General features: G+C 44.7%; 2 protein-coding genes across 12 annotated transcripts in view; both read left to right on the forward strand.

Moving 5' to 3' along the window:
* RFLNA (refilin A) overlaps window positions 1–20,871 on the forward strand; it is a 346,100-nt gene that overhangs the window by 14,145 nt on the left and 311,084 nt on the right. For 5 of the 7 annotated variants that reach the window (XM_055096333.2, XM_034934781.3, XM_055096336.2 and 2 more), the window contains exon 2: window positions 26–121. The exons of 1 other annotated variant lie outside the window; for it this stretch is intronic. The gene's annotated coding sequence lies outside the window, so the exon portion shown is untranslated. The remainder of the gene's footprint in view (window positions 1–25; window positions 122–20,871) is intronic. One more of the 7 variants, XM_055096334.2, reaches the window with a different exon arrangement.
* ZNF664 (zinc finger protein 664) overlaps window positions 1–20,871 on the forward strand; it is a 41,528-nt gene that overhangs the window by 14,057 nt on the left and 6,600 nt on the right. The window contains exons 2-5 of one of the 5 annotated variants that reach the window (XM_063593761.1): window positions 29–121; window positions 15,414–15,535; window positions 16,573–16,680; window positions 16,904–16,961. The gene's annotated coding sequence lies outside the window, so the exon portion shown is untranslated. Of the gene's footprint in view, window positions 1–25; window positions 122–15,413; window positions 15,536–16,572; window positions 16,681–16,903; window positions 16,962–20,871 lie in introns of those variants that run through there. The other 4 variants (XM_063593760.1, XM_063593762.1, XM_057299561.2 and 1 more) reach the window with 4 other exon arrangements.

The following is a 20,871-nucleotide window of genomic DNA, read 5'->3' on the forward strand; positions in this document are numbered from 1 at the left end:
TTCTCTCTGCATTTCTCCCATCCAGCAGGATCCTAAGGCCTTTGTAGTCCTTCAGCCACTGTGGCCCCTGCCTCTGCCTGTTCTTCTGGAATGTCTTGGGGGTTTTGATCCTGTCACTGTGGTAAGTTTTCCCCTTGTTTCACCATTTGTTCTAGATGGAGAATCCCCCTTGAGTATTTTAAGCCAAAGCTGTCTCTAGAATTTTTTCTGAGCATGTGCCCTTTGGGGCTGAGTGAGGAAGCAGCTCTCCGTGTCTCACGCTCTTCCTGACCTCTCGCCTTTATCTGGCATTGGATTCCCCAGATCTTGGACCACCTTCCCTACTCTAAAGATGTCAGAAACATTTTTGTCCAACTCTTTTTGTTCCCTGGGATCTTCATTTTCTTCTTTCCATGTGAACCATTGGTTATTAAAACTTTCAGTTGTCCCATTTTCTTCTGCCATCTTGGAGGCCTTACATGGATTCTAGATCTCATGCCACCCTTTGTCTTTTTCTTCTGTTGTTCCTATCCTCACCGAGCTATCAAAACTTTTTAAAAGCTCGGTTGCTTTATAAATTTCTGGTGTTTTTTTTTTCCCCAACGTCTGAATAATAGCTTTTTCCTTAAATATGAGTTCCTGAAAATCTTCTTACCTGAGGATTATGGTTTCACATTGATCTGTGCAGACTTGATTCTGAGTGTCATTGTGTTCCCAGCACAACTATTTTTTTACTTTGTTTTCTCTTTGGATTTGTTCTTTTTTAAAGATTTTTTTTCCCTTCTTTGGCTCAACTCAAGAAGGCAACATATATAGGACAGGTATTTGTTTATCTTTATTTGGTCATTGCTGAAATCCAGAATACTCCAGTTGAGCATACAGTCTAGATCTCTGTGATTCACAGACATCATGAAATTGTATGTTATTTCCATGCATAGCTGGGCAGCAAGAGAAAGGAAAGCCCTTGTCTTGATAGCTGCTGGCTTCTGGGGGCATGAGCTTCTTGTCATTTCCCCTGCTGCCAGAGGCTGGTTTCTCAGGCCCTGGGCTTCTGCCTTCCCAGACTTCACTTTCCCATGCAACAAAGAGGATTGGCTGTGGGAGGTAAAGGGTATTGTGTTGGCCTCTGTCCTAGTGGGTCTAGTGACTGTGCGTTGTTAGAAGGCTAAGCCTATGTAGATGTGTGATGTCTTTTCTTTTTCCTGGCTGTATGTGGCTAGAGTGGTAAGGCTGGGGCTGCCCCTGAACGGAAAGGTCTTGACCACCTCTCTTCCTTTTCTCTCTTTTCCCATGTGCTGGATTGGTTTCCAGGTGACTGACTTATTTAGGAGTAGGGGCAAGTGGACCCTGGCACAAGGGCAAATGTTCTCTCTTCTCTCTCTCTTTCTGGCTGCATTATCTCCTGTGCTGATTTGGGTAACCTCGGCCAGTCTTTATCGTGAGTGGTAAGACCAAAGAGTCATGTCTAATATTTTATGAATTCCTTTTCATTCCCGTATGCGCTTTGGTCCCAGTTTAAGATTGCCACTAATGTAGGGAAAAGGAGTTCTCCATGTGATCCAGCCTACCTTATGGAATGCTGCATTGGAAATTGGATTCACAGGCCCAGCTAATAATGAAGTGTTCTGTATTTTCAGTTCAGTCCTGTGTACATGTCCATCTAGGGTACCTAGAAGTTAGGGGTGTTTGCTGAGCCCACTGGCCAGATTTGCTATTAGCCATTAATAACATACATTTTCAGAACAGTACTGGATCAACCTCCAGTGCCAGTCCTACAAGATCAAAAGCCTGAAGACCAGAGTTTTGCATAATTTGTTGTGACCATTCCCTGGCCCTCTTTGAGAGTATAGTGGCAATAAATTTCTGTCCATCCATGCAGATACTGAATTCTAATGACCAAATCCTATCTATTCTTAGGATTTTCATCATCTCTGTTGATTTTTGGCTGTAAGAGGTCACCTGCTCTTGCACTTTGTGCTTCCTGAATGAGCCTACTCAAAAATCTCTCTCCCTTGCTTGCTTTGGTTTGCCAGACAATACATGTTACGAATTGTGACCCAGGTATAAAAATAGCCAGACTCTTGATGTACTTAAGAATAGTCACATTCATGGAGTCAAGAAAGTAGAATGGTGGTTATTGGGGCTGGGGGAGAGGGAAAAGGGGAGTTGTTATTGAATGGGGACAGAGTTTGTGTTGCAAGATGAAAAAGCTCTGGAGATCTGTTTCACAACAGTGTGTATATATGTAACGCTACTGAACTGTGCACTTAAAATGGTTAAGATGGTAGATTTTATGTTATGTGTTTTTTTACCACAATTTTTAAAAATGCATACAAATGTAGTCAGAATCACAAATCCATAACTTTTGACCCCCTAACTACTGTTGCTACTCCTACTGCCAGCATCATTGAGGGCAGTCTTGCTAATTACCCACTTTTCATTTTACCTGTTCTCCAGGGCCCAACCTGTCTTCCTTCTTTTAGTTGGCTAGGCTGGGGCCCCTGTGACCTTCAGGTGTTCCTTATACCTCTTCCTGAGGGTGGCTTGAGCTTTCCGGTCTGTTCTTCTTTTCTTCTGGGCCTGAGCATGAATTTTGTCTCTTTAGGTCTTACTACCACAGTGGAAGGAGGAAGCAAGTTTAGTAAATGAGCACTAGAGCTAATCTGAACTAAACCTCTGTGCTTCCTTTTGTGTTCCCTCCCCCAGCTAGTTCCTGCCTGACCTCAGATCAGAAAGAATCCCCTGGCCAGTTGTGAAAGACTGGTCCCTTGAGGGAGACAAATCCAGTAGTCAGCCAAAGGGAAGGATAAGGAAGAGGCAGAGTGCAGGAAAGTGGGTTTTCTCATGTTCTGTCGTTCTTTCTGTGCGTTGACTCTCTCTAGGTATCCTAATTGTATCCTGAGGAAATCGTATTTTTTTCTGTTACCTCATCGGTGTTCCTTGTTCCTGAGGAGGCATGAGTAGAGGGTGAGAGTGAGCATCTCCATGACTCACAGTGGAACTTCTGTTTCATAGCCGAGTAAACTGAGGCTGGTGAGAATCAGTGACTACAGTCAGACAGCTATTTAGTATTAGGTGAAGGTTTTGAACTTAGGCCTTTTGGGCTGCAAGTCCAGTGTTCTACCCACCAAATTATTATGGTTCTTAGTGCATGTGTATGTTACACATTTACTAGTTAGATAAGATAAACTTAGGCCTTGTATGTGGGGTTCACGTAGGGGCTATCACTGAAGCTAATCATTGTGTCCCATTACTCAGGTGTTTCTGTATATGGGGTTGAACAGCAGGAAAAAAAAGTAGTGGGGTGCAAACCAGGGGAAAATCTCACTAAAGTAATATTTTTTAAAAAGCAATCCTGTGACTAGATGGTCAAGAAGGGAAAAGTTATGGGTGGGAACAGGGAGCAGCAGACACATAGGTATAAAGGCAGGGTTTCACCTTGAATGGAGGAAGAACCCTAATTACAGGGAGATTACATCATCAGGTGTTTGGAAGCCTCTGCCTGTGAAATGACATTCTTGGCAAATGAATGAATGTGTCATGCACTAATTAAAATAAAGGAAATAAGGAAACTAACATTCATTTAGCCTTAGCTATGCTGTGGGCACTCTGATAGGTACTTTCATGTTTATTATCTTTAATTACCGCAGCAAAGTATTGTAGACATTATTATCCATACATTTACAGCTCGATCAGATCAGCCACAGTCACATAGCAGGTGGCAGAGCAGAGGCCTACACCCAGTGATGTCATTCCAGAGGTCATTTTGTGAGAGGACTTGGCTGAAGGAAAGCTACAGAATGGATGCCTGTGTCATCCTTGATCACCCTGATAACACATACACTTATCCTTCTCAGACTTCTCAGACTCAGCAGAAAACTTGGCATCATTCCTTTGATAACTTTTGTTGCCCTTCTCTGGACCTAATTTCATAGTCTTTGTGGTAATTTCTTGTTAAAGAAAAATCAGACACAGCTTCTTTTGTCTTTTATCTTTTCTCCATTAGGAGTCATTAGGCTAAGTCATGAAAGACGAATTTCTGCAGGACAAAATGAAGCATATCTTCCCTATAGCTCATTAAAACCCAGAGCCCAAATCGTTAAGCCATTGAACTTTGTCTGTTGTGAGAGAAATCAGGGAACATAGAACTTTGGTGTGTAGGGTATAAGGAAGTATGGGGGGCAGTAAGGAAAGGGGAGAAGGAGGCGAGGGGCCCAAACACCTGGGGACCAAGTAGGAAAGTGGTCTGAGGGTGGAGACGAGGTCCTGGGAGTGTCTGGAAGGACTGTTGTCAGTTTCTCTCCTAGTGCTCAGGAGTCAAGCTGAGTCACAGGCTTTTCTAGCTAGCTGGTGGCAGGGCTGTGCACAGGAAGGCATCAGAAGTGATGTAAAATCCTCTCTTTTCAATCTGGAGCAGATTTTTAAGTTTGCCCTCATTCTGGAAAGGAGAGGAGTATAACCGGGCTGATATCCTAAATTTAGTTGGAGAATCCTGCTCAGAGTCAGAACTTCTTTTGACCAAACTCAAAAGTTGACTTCAGAACCCTTGGGGAAGTTGTTCCTAGTGTCACAGAGGCTGTAGTTATTAACAGCATGTTCGGGAAATGCTGGCTGCTACTTGAGCCACAGGTAAGGGAGCGTTTGGATTCCTGTCAGGGCGTGTTACCAGGATGCTGCATGAATGACAGCCAATGGGCAGAGACTGATGTTCTTTTGAGGAGCCCACTTTTAGAGGTCATTCCACTTTTCAGAAGTGCATGTACTCCAGTGACTACAGCAGAATGCATTGGTGCCTGAACTGACAGGCCTTTGAGTCAACAGAACCTGGAATATCTCCGAGGCTGGGCTTTGTGGTGTGGAGGATTTGACCACAGAGATTTAGACCTGGGAATTATGGCTGTGCTTGGGCTACTCTGAGTGAAACTCTTCTCCTCTCAGTTTTGACCACCTCCAACCTCTAGTAACTGAAGTCGGCCCAGAAAGACAAAGAAACCCAGATTCACTTCTGTGAGTGATAAGCACATCTGAGAAAAAAGGCCTGGCAGTTGGACCTTCCGAGGTGCTGTCGGCTGGAGGAGATGAAGTGTGAGAAGTTGAGTAGCTACAGGCCTTAGTGGCCACTTAAGAGGGTTTGGCAAAGTCAGAGAAGGACCCTCTTTCAGAGACTCTGAAAGTCCATTGCCAAGGAGAGAGGTCTAGGACCCTACAAGGTGGGGCTTCACTGTGACCTGTTATCATTGAGGTGGCCAAGGGCACATGCAGGCACTGTAATGGGGAAAAGGGCCCTGGCTTCTTCAAGAGTGGGGAATGTGAAGGGCCTCTTTGGGACATGAATCTGCCTTGGGCAGCCAGAATCTTCAATTTCAGAACTATTGATGATGGTGGAAGCAAAATAGAAGGGATCTGACATTCCACAGTCCTAATCAGTGAGTTGCCAGTGACTGCCATAATTAAGTTATTCTAAGGCAAATAGTTAAGCAAAGATTAAGTGGACGAGACCTCTGTAACTTGAGTATCTAAGTCTTCCTATACCAAGTTATATGTATTTTAGACTACACTTTTATAAAGGTGTAGTAGAGACTAGTGAGGAGGTAGATACAACATCTGCTGTGTTCCCATATACCTGAGGCTCATGGAGAGTGGTGGCCTTGAACAGAACAAATGCCCTCTTAACCCGGTTCCTTTGGCGGTATGTACGTCCTGATACCTAAACGTTTCCTTTAATTTATTTTCTGGGTGTGTGCCAAGGCCTGTAGAAAAAGGCTGAGCAGAGGTTCTCTTGGAGTTGTTTTATCTGCTGAGACTTGCCAAATTAGAATTTGATGGCTTTGATTTCTGGGACTTCCTGATCATTTTGGAGAAGGAGGACTTCCTAACTAAGCTGGAGGGCACATACTTTCTCCACATGAGTGGGGCACCCATGATGTCAGCGAGGACAGTGTCAGATAGATGCACAGCCCATCACCCAGAAACCAAGGTCTTGTAAGAATACCTTAGTGAATTGTGCCAGATGGAATAAATTCTGAATCCTTTATAAAGCATCTCTTTGGGAGAGTTCTTTCTTGTAGTGTTTAGCTCTCAATCCTCTCATGCACGAAACTTCAGAATTATTTTGGAGGACTTTGGGGGGCGTTTTTCTTATATCTAGAAGAGGAATGTTTGGTGATGGAAATTACTGACTACACATAAGTGGTCATCTTACAGTTTGTTTGCATACTTTCAGTCTTCAAAAAAAGTGGGTTTAAGATGGATTCTCAACCCCTTTTTGTGTCTGGCCTTCCTTACACTTTAAAAACCATTTTTAAGGACTCCAGAGAACTTTAAGTTTATGTGGGTTGCAGGCTTTGGTACTTATTGTAATAGAAATGAAGACTAAAATTTTATGAAGATACTTACTAACTCATTTATTTAAAAATGATAAACTCATTACATGCTAACATAAATGACATTTTTATGAAAAATAGCTATTTTCTGAAACAGAAAACATTTAGTAGGAAGAGTGGCAATATTTACATTTTGGCATCTCTTTAAATGTATGGAGTTTAAATAAAAGACATCTGCTTCTATATTCAGTCTCTTGCAATATGTTGTTTTGGTTGAAGTAGATGAAGAAATCCGGCCTTGCATAGATAATGTAGTTGGAAAAGGGATTTTAGTAGCCTTTTCAGATAATTGTGGCTTTATCTGTGACATGACACCAGAACTTGACAAGTGGTAGATGCCTACAGGTTAGTTGCAACGTACAATCTGAAACTGTATTCATGAACTTTTCGTACTCTGGTATGTTAAAATCCCTTGGTCTCTCTTAACACTCTGAATAGATCTTTTACAAACCGTGTGACCACATGTTGGTCATTTGGAGCCTTCATGGAGTGCCTACCTAGATGAACATTAATTAGCGGGAATTGTACTATAAATTGTGAGAACATGTTGAGAAGGAGGATCTAGATCAGTGGGTGCTTAGCTAGTTTATTCAGGAAGGGTTTCAGCTGGGGCATAACTAGGGGCAAAGAACATCTGTTACAGTAAAGGCAATGATGAAAATGTACTGTTTGCATACTCAGTAATCTGAGGAGGTTGGGATTACAAGCCCATTTTACAGACAGGAAGCTGGTGCTCAGACAGTTGAGAGCATGATCTGAGGGTGGTAGGGAGAGGTGTTGAGCATAGAGCCGTGGCCCATTGTGTGTTTCATCACGGTGTTGTGCAGCTAAGCCCCATCCTCTGCTGAGTAGAGCTATGAGTCAAGTAGGCTTTAAAAAAAATAGTTTACAGACAAAGAACATTTTCATATTAAGTGTGAGGCCCATCAGGCACTTGCCAAGAACCACATTTAGCCTCTGAGTCAATGCTTCACAGACTATTGTGTGACCTGGGGATCCTGCTAAAATGCAATTCTGATTTGGTAGGTCTAAGGTGGGGCTGAGGTTTTGCATGTCTGACAAGCTCCCAGGTGAGGCTGATAATGCTGCTGCATGGCTCAGTTTTGGGAATCAAATTTCCAGAGCCAGTTTACCATTTGTTCCTTAATACATGATATGAATGTTAATCCCAGTCACTCAGGCTTTGGAGAAGGAGAATGGAGGTGGGCGGAGATGGGTGGTAACTATCTAAAATTCTTTGTCAGTTAGGGCTGCCTGGTAATCAGCAACAGAAATGGACTCTGGCTAATTTAAGGTAAAAATGAATTTTAGAATGGAAGGGGACGTGGAGGGAACCCAGTAGCGCTGGAGGTTCATAGTTGTAGGAACTGCTTAGATGTCTGTCCTGGGTGCTGTCACTAGCACATGTGAATGAACTCTAATTTTTAATGTCATCTTTGACTCTTCACAATTCAGAGTACCTGGAGAGAAGACTGGCTGGCTCAACGGAGGTCTGTTTCGTACCCCCTGACTGGACCAGGCACTGTAGTGAGAGGGAAGATCTGGGGATCTTGTCCTTCACAAGGGAAGATAGAAGAGCACCCTGATTTATCAGCCCATTATTGCCTCATAGAGAGGGAGAGGTAATCCCTGAACAGGAAGTTAGAGTGCAGTTAGGAAAGGGAAAGGAAAGCTCAGCAGGAAGGCTGACCTGTTGCCAGGCTCCTAAGCCATCTTTCAGTTAACAGTGTGCATTCCCTGTACTTACCAGGCAGGTACATTGAAGAAAGAAAGTATGTATTGAGCTTAAGTACTATAATAAATATGCATTGTTTTATGTAATTTTCAAAGCAACCTTAAGAGATGCAAGTATAGGTATTATTGAGGAAACGAGTCTTGGGGTTGAACAACTTGCTTGAGGTCACACTGTTAGTAAGTGGGAGAGCTGAAACTTGAATTACAAAGTGTTTCTGCTGCAATATCATTTGTTGGCAGAAACTGCTGCTGCTTGGGGTAAAAGGTTGCTTCAAGTGGGCTGAGTGTGAGCATAAGTGGTGGAAGTTGGGGAGAATGTGTATGGACACACGGAGCTGGAGATGCATAACAATTCAAGATTTTGGAGATAGAATGCTCTGTAAAACAAGCTGAAATTTAGCTGTGTCTGTTAAGAGCTTCATGGCCTCAGGAAGGGCTTTCAGTCTCTTAGCTCTACCAGATTATGGCTTTGCCTGTGATGGGAAAGGATACTTCCATGGAATGGAAATTTAAGGTGCGAAACCCAAGGAGAGCAGGCAGGAATGGGGAAAAGTGTTCATCTGGAAATCAGACAGAATGGACAGAATGTCGTTGGGGGCGGGCTTTATAATTGATGGGTAGCTTTTGCAGTGGCCAATTAGATTGCAGGGCTCTGTACTCATTGCCTGGCCAGGGAGGGAATGAAGCTCATTCCTCCATTACCAGGACAAAGCCCACTTGTGTGTGATGGACGGAAGTAGGCTGGGTGCCCCATGTTATATGTATTATATACAAAACCCCCATTCACTCTGGCTAGTCTAATTGTGAAGCCACTGCTCACCCCTTCCCCAGGCTGCCAGCCACAGAAGTATGTATGTGTCGTTGACTTTTTGGTGTCAGAGGTGAAGACTGTAGATACTGTTTGTGGTTTTTTTGTTTCCTTGGGAGACAGAAGCAAAGAATAAAACTATTGTAAAGGAAAGGAAAAATAAAGATTTTCTATGAAATGTAATCTCTTAAGTAAAAATATTTAAGTGAAATCTGCAACTTCTTTTTTTGGACGTGATTAAAGGTGAAATGACTCCGGGTTTTTAGAGCTAAAAGGGCTTGGGTGAAGTGTGAAATAAGCACCCATTCAGCATCACCAAAGAATAAACAATGCCCCTTGTGTACATAGAGCCCAGATGGAGTTAAGGACTGTGATGGCAAAATTTCACTGAGAGCATGCCACATCCTCCTTGTAGTTTCCTTGGGCTGCTGTAACAAAGTACCACAAGCTGGGAGGCTTAAAACAATAGAAATTTATTGTCTCACAGTTCTGGAGGCTGGAATTCTGGATTAAGGTGGCAGCAGGGCTGTGCTCCCTTTGAAGGCTTTACAGGAGAATCCTTTGCCTCTTCCTAGCTTGTGGTGGTTGCTGGTAGTCTTTGGCGTTCCTTGACTTGTAGACATATCACTTCACTCTCTGCAGCCATCCCCACGTGGCCTTTTTCCCTGTCTGTGTGTGTGTCTGACTCTCCATCTCCTCTCTTTTATAAGGATACCAGGCATTGGATTTAGGGCTCACACTGACACATTATGATGTCATCTTAACTACATCTGCAAAGACCGTGTTTCCAAATAAGGTCACACCCTGAGGTTCTGGATGGATATGAATTCTGGGGAGACACTATTCAACCCAGTATACTTTTTGCCTTTCTTCCTTAGAGCTCCAGCTAATCCAGATGCAACATTGACGAATTAGTGCCGGAATGAGTATCAGCACTTGGTACTGCAATTAGAACACGGGGATTTGGCTGTTGATTTATTTTTTGGGCTACACTGGGAGGGAGGCTCAGAGACAGTGTGGGTGTCTGAAGGAAAAAACACGTATTAAGTGAAGTGAGGACTTCAAACGAAATCATACAGTTTTGGGAAACTGCATTGGATAGGGAATGCTGGAGCCAAAGAGTGTTCCCTTTTCCAGAAAGGGAGGTAACATTTGCAGGAGGGCTTCTGAGGTCAGAAGTTCCTCCTAGAAGTGCAGGGTGTATCAGCCATCTCAGGAGCTGATTTCCTGTGCAACTTTTTCTAATACCCCCGGGAGCCTTTCTTATACTTTATCCCTTTGTATGTTTATGGATCAGGTCCTTCCCACTCTTCGGCACCTGTGACAGGCCCCACAGGCTTCCAACACTTTAAATGCCTTCTGTTTTTCCTAAAAGATAGAGTCCTGAGCTTACAGGACTTCATAGGAAGACCTGTAAGTCTCTGTTGGTCTTTATAGGTGGACTACTATCTCCTGGGTGTCTTGTAACTGTAATGTTTATATTTTTTCAAAAAATCCTACAGAGATGCCTTGGTCACTCCAGATAAGAGTTTCTGTGGCTGAGAGGCCCCGCTGTATGACTCCTGTTTCTGCCCGCTGGACTTCACTTTCTGGGGCTTGGCATCTGATGACCTCTGTATACATGCTGTGCCTTCCTGTTCTTTATGTGGCCACTTCACTTTGTCCTTTGGGTTTCAGCTTAAAAGTAGAGTCAACTAGAAATCTTCATTACCATGCTGAGACTAGTTAGGATGCCCCTGGCTCATCAGCTGTAATGCCTCTGTCAGAGCTCCACTCAAACATGCTAGAACCATCGCCTTCCCCTCCTAAACTGTAAACCACAGAAATGCAGAGGCCATGTCTGTTTTGTTCATCAGATCCTCCGGAGCATAGCTTACTGCCCAACAGATGCTGGGTGGTAAATAAATGTGGAATATGTGCCTGTGTGTGTGCAGCTCTGACCCTGTGCCTCAGAGGTCAGCTTCCAGGACTGTTGCCTCAATAACACCTCTCTTCCAAGTCTGTGTCAGGGTGGGCTGGCTTCTCTCATTGTCACTTATCTATGTCAAATAATCAACATGTGTTAGAGGACTAGGGATATAGGGATCTTTCTATAAAACCCTTCCCATTAATTAAGGGACCAAGAAGTTAATGTGGATCCTTTATATGTTATGATTACTGGCTTAGTGCATCGTCTCCTGAGCCAGGGCCCTTTGATTATCTTTCTTAGAGAATCTTATCCAGCCCCTATGACACAATTGCCTGTTGTATGCATGTGGGGAGATGAATCACATGGTCATCTCAACTCATTGCAGTTGGTAGTGGTTATTTTTGGTAGGGATTGGAGGCCGACATGTCATCTTCCCAGTTCTTTTTCACTTTTATCTTTCCCAGAAAGTGTGCCCTTATGCTTTGAGTGGCAAAATTATATACCACACATTCTGATAGATCTGGTTCTGGGTAGGAAATTAATTTGATCTCTGTTGAAATTGATTTTACTGTCAGAGTCTGCTATTGAAGAGGGGGATTATATATAGTTAGTGCTTCATAGGAAGACCTGTACTCATAATACTGCTGAAAGATCTGTGATACTTATAGGTTTCTTAAAATCAGAACAGTTGTCTCAAAAATAAGAAAATAGGTAATTTTCACTTGACTTTTATGACAAAGTAATTGTATAGTTATTTAAAAACGACTTTAGATTTTTCTGAGCCAGCAGTCCGAATTTCAGATAATGTATTCAAGATAAAAAAAGAAAAGCTCAGTCCAGACATCCAGAGAGGAGCGGTGTTGGGCTGAATCTTAAGTAGGACATGGACACTTCTTCCATTTATAAAAGGAAGAAAGGGCTAGAGTCGGGCAGCACATGTACCTTGATAGTTTGGCTGGAATTGGAGGGAGTTCTCTGATGGGTTCTACCTTCTCTGTGTGGCATTTGGTTTGAAGAGCAGAGCTAGCTGCAGGTCAGACATAGATTGAACATAGGGAAGGGGGCAATAGCCACATAGCAAGTTGGGGTGAGGTCACACAAGCATTCCTGAGGCTTGGAAGACCCAGCTGAGGGTATCACTGTGAAGACCTTGGTGGTCCATGATTCTGTTAGCATGTGAAGGTAGAGATTTGGATTGGGATAGGGGATGATTTCCTTTAGAAGGAAGGCCCGTTTGTCCTTTGACGATTCTCATTTGGCAAAAACTCAGTTTTGCAGAAACTTAGCTATCTGCCTTCCCCATGCAGCCCCTGAGGAACTGAGCCCTGGGCCAAATCCATGCCCACCCTCAATGCTGCTGGCAGTCTCCCTACGTTTCTTGGGTCATGCCACTCTCCCACCCTCCAGACAACCATCTCACACCACCTCTGTTCTCCTCAAACCTCCAGGCTCCCCATTGCCCTCTCCTTCTCGGCAGATGGCCTTGCTTCCTGCTTCCCAGCAGCCAGGGACTGTCAGTTTCTACTTAAACACACACACCACTTCCTGCCTTCGCCTGTTCATAGAGGCCAGTCCTTCTCCTCTCCAGAGCTCATTCCTCTCGTGGAGCTTTGGATCCTGTCTCCATTGGCCCTTTCTGTTATTTCTTTTCTCTCCCATAGTTTAGTGGAATTCCTCTCATTTTTATTTCTTCCCTGAACTTTTCCTTGAAGTCTAACATGCAGATTATAAATAGGGCTGTAGTGTGATGAATTTTCACAGCTATGAGTTGAGCACACCTGTGTGCCCCAGTGCCCAGATAAAGACAGCACATGACAACGATCCCTAGAAATTCCCTCGTGCATCTTTCTAGTCATTAGCCCCTCTGTCTGCTCTGTTGTGTAACAGCATCAGTTGATTTGCTTGTTTTTCAACTTTATGTAAGTGGAATAATTCAATATGTGCTCTTCTACTTGGCTTCTTTCAAACTCAGTCATTAAATGTTGCTCTCCTGTAGCTTAGTCCCAGGGCCCTCTTCCCTTTTTACCCTTTGTTGGTAGGCAGTCTTATTCCCTCCCCCTGTTTAAGTTACCATCTAAATGTTAACGGCTCACACATGTATACCTTATAAAGTCCTGATCTCTTATCTCAGTCCCAGTTCCATCCATCTAGCTGCTGTCCTTGACATCGACTTTTGGATATCATGAGCATGTCTAAAATGGAAATCACAATCTTTGTCTTCAAACCTTGGTCTTTCTAAAGTTTTCTGTCTTACTGAATGGCTCCATCTCCATCCAGTTATTCAAATAAAAGACCTGGGGGTCATCCTTGCCATTTCCTTGTCCCTCACCCATTGTATTGAATCTGTCACCAAGTCTGATACATTTTTCTCTCATCTCCACCATTGCTTTAGTCCAGATTATGATCATTGTTTCCAACCCAAATGAGTAAGATGATCCCCTACCATGTTTACCCCTAAATGCTCTTGCTTTCTACACATCCTTTAATTTCTGTACTTTAGCTACAGTTTTCTATTTAAAATGGAAATCTGATGTTACTACCAAATTTTAAAACAAAAGCTAACTGCTCTGGAGGCTTCCACTGCTACTAAGATAAAGATCACGATGCCTAGCTTCTACCCTCTCATCTGGCACTGAGTGTCTCCAGCCCCGCTGGCCCTGTTCTGTCCCGTGCTTGCCTCCTGCCCCTCAACATGGTCCTCCATGCATGCCTTTCCCTTGGGTCATGTATCTTCTCTTCACCCTGCAGAGGCCTCCTCTAGATCTGAGCTCAGCCATCAGTTCAAAGTGGTCTCCCCTGACCTCTGACCCCTGACCAGGTCAGCCTCACTTCCAGCCCAGCCTGAGGTGCTCAGAGCACTGTGCAGGGCTGCTTTGGAGCATTTCACATAGATTTATTTGACATTTCTTTGTGGACACCTTTGATGAACATTGTCTCCCCACTAGACTGCAGCTTGCACTCGGAAAGGGACTGGCTATGATTCTGCACTGCTGAAGGCACAGAAGCTGACGTAGGTTAGACACTCAGTAAACATTTGGTGCTTGAATGACTTTGGAAGACAAAGAGATGAAGGAGTTTTAGAGATTCACAAATTTCATAAATTCTCTGCAGTTTCTGCTGATCAAGGAGCTTGCATTCAAGAGAGCAGGGAGAGGAGCACAACAAAGGAAGCATGTGCAAAAATGAGCACAATAATTCCAGGCAGTAAGTGGTAATGTTCTGTACAAAAGTTAAATTAAGCAGAAAGAGGTGGTCAGAAAGGTGTGAGGGCAGAGAGGTAAGTCAGCTGAAACTGACAAGCCCGGGAGCCGCTTTCTGGGAAGACAACGCATGTGCTGAGGCCTGGGTGTTGAGCAGATGCCAGCTCCCTGAGGACCAGGAAGAAACTGGGCAGGGGGCTCATGTGAAGGTACTGAGGGCACATGAGGCTGGCAAGCTTGAAGACTAGAAAGGAGATGAGGGAGGCTGGTGTGTGGTTTGCAGAGAGTGCGGGAGGTGAGGTCGGAAGGAGGCGGTGGCTGGGCCACCTCCAGCTTGTGAGCCAGTGAGAGGATGTGTGTTCTAAAGAGCAATGGAAGGATTAAGCAGGGCAGTGACGTTCTCTAACTTATATTTTTAAAAGATAAGGGTGACTACTGGTAGAGGTCCAGTTGTGGAGGAGTAAGAATGAAAGCCAGAGAGACCTGTGGTTGAGAGGCTGTTGAAATAGTGCAGGCAGGAGGTGACCGTGGCCTGGATAAGGTGGAGCTTGTAGTGGCCATGGAGAGATGCAAGGGCAGGGCTGGGTTATGTTGTGGAGAGGAGGTAGAGTGTGCAGTGATTTGCACTGGTGGGGCTGGAGGAAAGCAGAATTAAGGACAGTGCATCTGGATGGATGTTGGTGTGCTTGACAGAGATGGGGAAGAATGAGAAAGGAACAGTTTGAGGGGAGATTTGGTTTGGAAATGTGGTTGTAGTGCCTTTCAGCAGAGATTATGGAGCAGTCCAGGGCTAGAGATAAAAATGGGAGCCAACATCTAAAGAGTATTTTAGATCACCTGACTGGTGAGATTACTTAGAGGGTATAGATTCAGAAAAGAAATGGTCCCAAGCAGGAGCCCTGAAGCACCCCAGGATTTAGAAGTTGAACAGAAGAGAGGTCAGCAGTAAAAGGAACAAGGAGTGGCTAGTGAGGGGCAGGGACGGGCCAGCTAAGAAAGCAGGTGTTTCCAGCCCTGTCTTGGGGCCCTGTCCTGACAGAGGCAGGACATGTTGGGAAAGAAACATGTTTTCAGTGGCATGTTGGGAAAGAAACCCGTCTGCAGGGGTGGGGCTGTGGTATCCAAAACAATTTTAAGAAGGAAGATACTAGAACATGTTTGTATGAGAATGGACCTATAGCTAGGATGGAATTGACAGTGGCAATGAGAGGGAATACTTACAGGATTCCATTTGGAGAAGGCCCAGGAAGTGCACTCATGGGCACGAGTGGAAGGGCTGGTCTTTCCTAGGAACAGGGCACCCCCTGTTGGAGTACAAGGTGTGAATGCAGGTGGCCTAGTGGATTTGCAGTAGGAAAATGAAGGGCTTGCCATCTAATTGCATCTTTTTTTTTTTGAAGACAAAGTCTTGCTCTGTCACCCAGGCTGGAGTGCAGTGGCACGATCTCAGCTCATTGCAACCTCTGTCTCCCAGGTTCAAGCGATTCTCCTGCCTCAGCCTCTGGAGTAGCTGGGATTACAGGTGCGTGCCACCATGCCCAGCTAATTTTTGTATTTTTAGTAGAGACGGGGTTTCACCATGTTGGTCAGGCTGGTCTCGAACACCTGACGTTGTGATCCACCTGCCTTGGCCTCCCAAAGTGACGGGATTACAAGCGTGAGCCAATGCGCCCAGGCTGCTTCTATTTTCTTAATTAGACACAGGCTCTTGGCAGGTTATCAGCCACGAGTGAGGGAGTCAGAGGGAAAATGGGAGATTTGAAGAGAAAGGAGAATGATGAAGTAGCAATTTAAAGTATTGGGAAAATGTGTGTACTGAAGACTTTTGGAGGAATTTAGGGGCACTCCAGTGCCCATTTGAGATGTGTGGTCGTGAGTTAAATAAACCTGGCATTATTCAGCCACTTGGGTGCGTGTATGGATAGATGGAGAGTTGGGTTTGAATAAGGTGCTGTGTCACTGAGAGTAGGTGGAGCCAGAGAGTTCTGGTGAGCGCAGAGAGAAGCTGTGGACAACAGACAGAGAACAAAGGGTCAGGCCACTGGGTGCAAGCCTACTGCATGAAGTTCCTGGAGCCAGTTAACTGGAAGGGGAGGGAGCACCCGGTGTCCAAGAATGGGTTGCTCAACACAGATTTGGGAGGGAGCACAGTTTCTGGGGGTGATAGAGCTAGAGTGTGGCCATGGAAACAGTGATGACAGAAGAGAGAGGTGAACCTGGGTGGAGGGAGGGCATAAGGAACCCAAGCCAGCATGGAAGCCAGGAAGTAAAGACAAACAGGGCCACATTAGTAGGACAAAGATTGAAAGAGGACTGGAGGTCCTGAGGGAGCAAAGAAAAGGTTCCATAGGATTAACAGAGCAGAAAGCTGGAACAGGATGTTTTGGTTAAAGGCTAGAGTTTCACTCAAGATGGACAGATTGCTTACAGACTTCTGAGTGAAAAACATTGAGCCGTATATTGATACGGCTGGACTTGCATAGGTTGGTGTTGTCAGTGGAGGCGGAGGCAATGTTTATTTAGCTTTGTAATTTAGAACACTGTTGTATTCTTTCTTAGGCTTTAGATTGTCATACAGGGATTTTCTAAGCCAGGGGTCCCCAACCTCTGGGCCACAGATGGGTACCGGTCCATGGCCTGTTAGGAACCAAGGCCACACAGCATGAGGTGAGTGGTGGGAAGAAAGCCAGTGAAGCTTCATCTATTTATAGCCGCTCCCCATTGCTTGCATTACCTCCTGAGCTCCACCTCCTTTCAGATCAGCGGCGGCATTAGATTCTCGTAGGGGCGTGAACCCTGTTGTAAACTGTACATGCAAGGGATCTAGGTTGCACGCTCCTTATGCGAATCTAATGCCTGACGATCTGTTACTGTCTCCCAACACCTCCAGATGGGACCACCTAGTTGCAGGAAAACAAGCTCAGGGCTCCCACTGATTCTACATTATGGTAAGTTGTATAATTATTTCATTATATATTACAATGTAATAATAATAGAAATAAAGTGCACAATTTAAGTGTAATGCACTTGAATCATCCCAAAAACCATCACCCCTGCCCCCAGTCTGTGGAAAAATTGTCTTCCACGAAACTGGTCCCTGCTGCCAAAAAGGTTGGGGACCACTGTTCTAAGCAAAGGCTTCCTGGCTTACATTTTATTATGGAAAATTTCAAATGAACTCAAAAGTAGAGAAAAAAACAAAATGTACTCCTACGGGCCTGTCACCACACGAGTTGAACCCAGGTTAAGAAACCGTGAGCTTTTTGCTGTTCTTATTTTGTCTACCCTCTCTACTTTTTTGTTCACACAAGAAGCCAGTTTATTACTTGAGTTGGGTTTTGTTGAATGACCACAGGTCACATACTCGGTGCTGGCAGTCTTACCATAACATGCAGTCAGCATTTTTGAAAACAATGTAAATATATAATACAGTTGTCTATCTTTTAGTTTCCAAAGTTTGTTACTTCACATTTTGACTGGATGATAATTTATAGAATGTGTGTGTGTATGTGTGTGTGTGTGTGTGTGTGTGTGTGTGTGTGAGATAGGCCAGCATGTCTGTATTATCCTCATTATATAAAAAGAAAACAGATGCAAAGTAGTGTTAGGTGACATGTTGGCCTGAAGTTCCAAGATTAAGTGGGAATACATTTTAAAGTTCCCTCTTTCCTGTTCCCTTCTCTTGGGAATGTTCTTCATTCATACAGCATCTGCCCTCCATCTCACATCCCCCGTCTTTCTAAAGGCATCACTGGCCCATCCCTACAACAAGCTGTCTCCATGCCAGCCCCAAGTGCTAGTAAGACATTGTCCTATACCTCCCTGGTACTGGGCTCTGCACCAGTGTGCCCTTCTGCACACTCTTTTCTTTACCAGCCTGGCAGTGGGATGTTAGTTGCTGGGCGGCGCTGTTCTCTTCCTCAGTTGGTGGTGACAGCTGGGTCCCTGTGCCTCTGCAGTTCTTGCATGGAGGTCATAGCCTTGTGCAGAGCAACACAGACGAGGCACTTGGCCTCCTGCTCAGTAGTCGGCATCTGCTGGCTGAACACTGTGGACATAGTCTGATGTCAAGGCTGAATGGCTGCTAATTCCTTTAGGAGTGTAACTGGATTTTTCTCTCCTGCCCAGTCAAGGTGATTAGTCTTTATTTCATATCCAGCCTGTGTTGAATATAATCCAGTTCAGAGTCCACTTTGTGGAACATCGATTGTAGCTTACCAACCTCTACCTCCACGTAAATAGTTGGCATTCTTCTGATGCTCTGGTCATCCCATTAGGGCTGCTGCAACCAACTCCTACAGCCTCGGCCCTATGCTGGAGTGGTAGTCTCCCCTCCATGCAGCGGGTTCACCTCTTCTGCCGCTAGAGTGAGGAACTTTTGGTCTGAACAGCCTTCAAGGGAAACCAGCTTCATTCTCCCAGCCTGTTAGTCCTGTACCCCCGTCTTCAGGTTCCCCTTTCTTATGCCGTGACCCAGAGCACGTGTTCTCTAAGGATATGGTTCTTGTATTTAAGACTCAGTTTTTGACTTCCTTGAATCTTAGCATCAGTTCTTTATTAGCTAGTTGCCCTCAATTTTAATTGTACTGAAATATTAGTACTGATTAAGTATTCTGTGGTATCACAAACTACAGGGAGAGAGGAAAGGCTCCTTTTCATGAAAGGTGAGGATTTGAGGTAGATGGGCTAAATTTTAAGCTTTCGTTTTCTTGGTTTTCAACTGCACTGTCATTTTGTTGTTTGAGTTCTCCTCCAGTGTGGGTCGAGTGCACAGGATGCTGGGGGTGTTCCTGAGCTTGCAGGTGCAGGCTCTGAGTTTGTCCTTGGCAGCCTTCCTCCTCAGGTCAGAAAGAGGGACTTGCAGTCATGTGGGATGTCCCCTTGAAAGCCCCAGTAGGACGTTGATTTTGAGACATAAGGGGAGTCTGGAGTGAGAGACAGCCTTGGGAACGTGGTGCGTTCAGGATCTTTGAGCTCTGTGGGGTTCCATAACCTGTATCTGCCTCTGGATTTACAGCTGCCTCTATCTGTGCGGAAGAGTTGGGTGGGGGCTGTGTTAGGCGAGTCTGTACTGGAGATCCTTGCTGTGTGTTGGCCTTTCTGTTCTTTGGTTGGTCACGTGGAAAATTTGCCGGAGTTTCTTTTATCTTTCTTTTTCCTACAGAATGCACCTTACCCCTCTCATCCCCCCACCGTGCAGTGAGACTTACAGACAGGTCTGAGAATTTTATCTGGAAGGAATGGCAGTGCCTGATGCCTGAAGAAGAACTCTAGTGGGAGGTCATGTCGGACTCCCCTGTCAGGGACCTTGGTATTGAACTGTTGCCCTTCTGAGCAGAGTTGGACTCTCCTGAGGCTAGGCTGGCGGAGTACCCTAACCCTGGCAGCTTGATTCCTGGAGGGGGCTCTGGAAGACACCCCTGCTGGGGTTAGCTTGCCAGGCAAAAGAGCAGAGCGCAGTGCTGCTGCCTTTGTCTTTTGCTTGTCGCTGCCCTGCAGCCAGCCACTGCCTTCGCCTGCTGTCCAGAGACCTCTTCCTGTGTTCATTATCCTGTGCTCAGGATTGACTGGGGAAATGAGAGCTGTTTCGGGGATTATATTCGTTTCAGTCACAGTTGCCCCTCTATGCGGTGGTCCTGGGATTAGTTTGCCATTGCCAGAAGAGCAGGAAAGGAATATCTTAGCATTCACAGATTTTTTTTTTTTTTAACCATGAAAACTTCAACCATACACAATATTTTACAATAGAATATTTTAGAGTAGACTATTTTATTCATCCATTTATCTCTTACCTAAATGCAATGGTTACAATGATTTTACCACATTTGCTTTGTCTGCTCTTTTTTACTTTCCCTTTTTTTGTTTGTTTGCTGAAGCATTTTAAGTCACACATGTCAGACGACATGTCCCGTCATTCCTGTTCTTCACTGTGCATCTCTAAGGCTGTAGACATTGGTTTACATTAGCTACAATGACATGATCACATAGTTAACAGCACACAGTGTAATCTCATACCCCGAATCACATTTCCTTGACTGTCCTCTTTTAGCAGCTGGTTTGCTTCAGATTGCAAAGAAGGTCCTCTGATTACATCTGATTGTTATGTCTCAAGTCGCTTTCATTTAGAGCAACTCCTCCCACCTTACCGGCTTTTTTTCCCTCGTGTCCTTATTGCAAAAAAAAGGGGCAGTTGTGCTGTAGAGTGGCTCACCTTTTGATATTTTGCTACTTGCTTCCTAGTAGTTCCTCTGTCCCTTCAGTTCTTTCCATTAAAAATTAGCTCCAGAGGCTTGATTAGGTTTTGCTTCAGTCTTTTGGCAAGAATGTCTTCAGAGGGTGCTGGCTGTTTCCCATTGCACCACAGCAGGAGGCACACGTGTCTGGTTGTTCCTCTTTGAGTCATGCTAAGATCGATCCCTGGCTTCAGGTGGTGACAGCCTGGTCCTGGCAATGTCAAGTCCTGGATCAGCCTTCCAGCCGCTTTTTTCACCCATTGCTTTTCATGGTCTGAATCAGGTGTTTGATGAGGAGAATGCACATATTAGCTGGTTGTTTCTTTGTCTTGAAAGAGAGTTCATAGAGGAAATAGGATAGATGCTTCTCTCCATTTAATTACCAATTTTTAGGGTAAAAAGTTGGGCCCCTAGTTAATTCCAATTTTGTTCAGTGCCTTGGGTCTCTCCATCTCTCTGCCTGCCTGTCTGTCTCTTTCTTCCCCATTCTCTACAGTCATTATGAGCTCCTGGGGTTTGTATATTTAATGCGTCTCACTCAATTGCCTTTCTTATTCCTTTTGATGCTCAGTTGCATAATTGGCTCTGTGTTCCTTTGGCACGGCCCTCTTGCTTTCTGGCATAA

Source organism: Pan paniscus, chromosome 10 (assembly GCF_029289425.2).
Source record: "Pan paniscus chromosome 10, NHGRI_mPanPan1-v2.0_pri, whole genome shotgun sequence".
Taxonomy (NCBI): domain Eukaryota; kingdom Metazoa; phylum Chordata; class Mammalia; order Primates; family Hominidae; genus Pan; species Pan paniscus.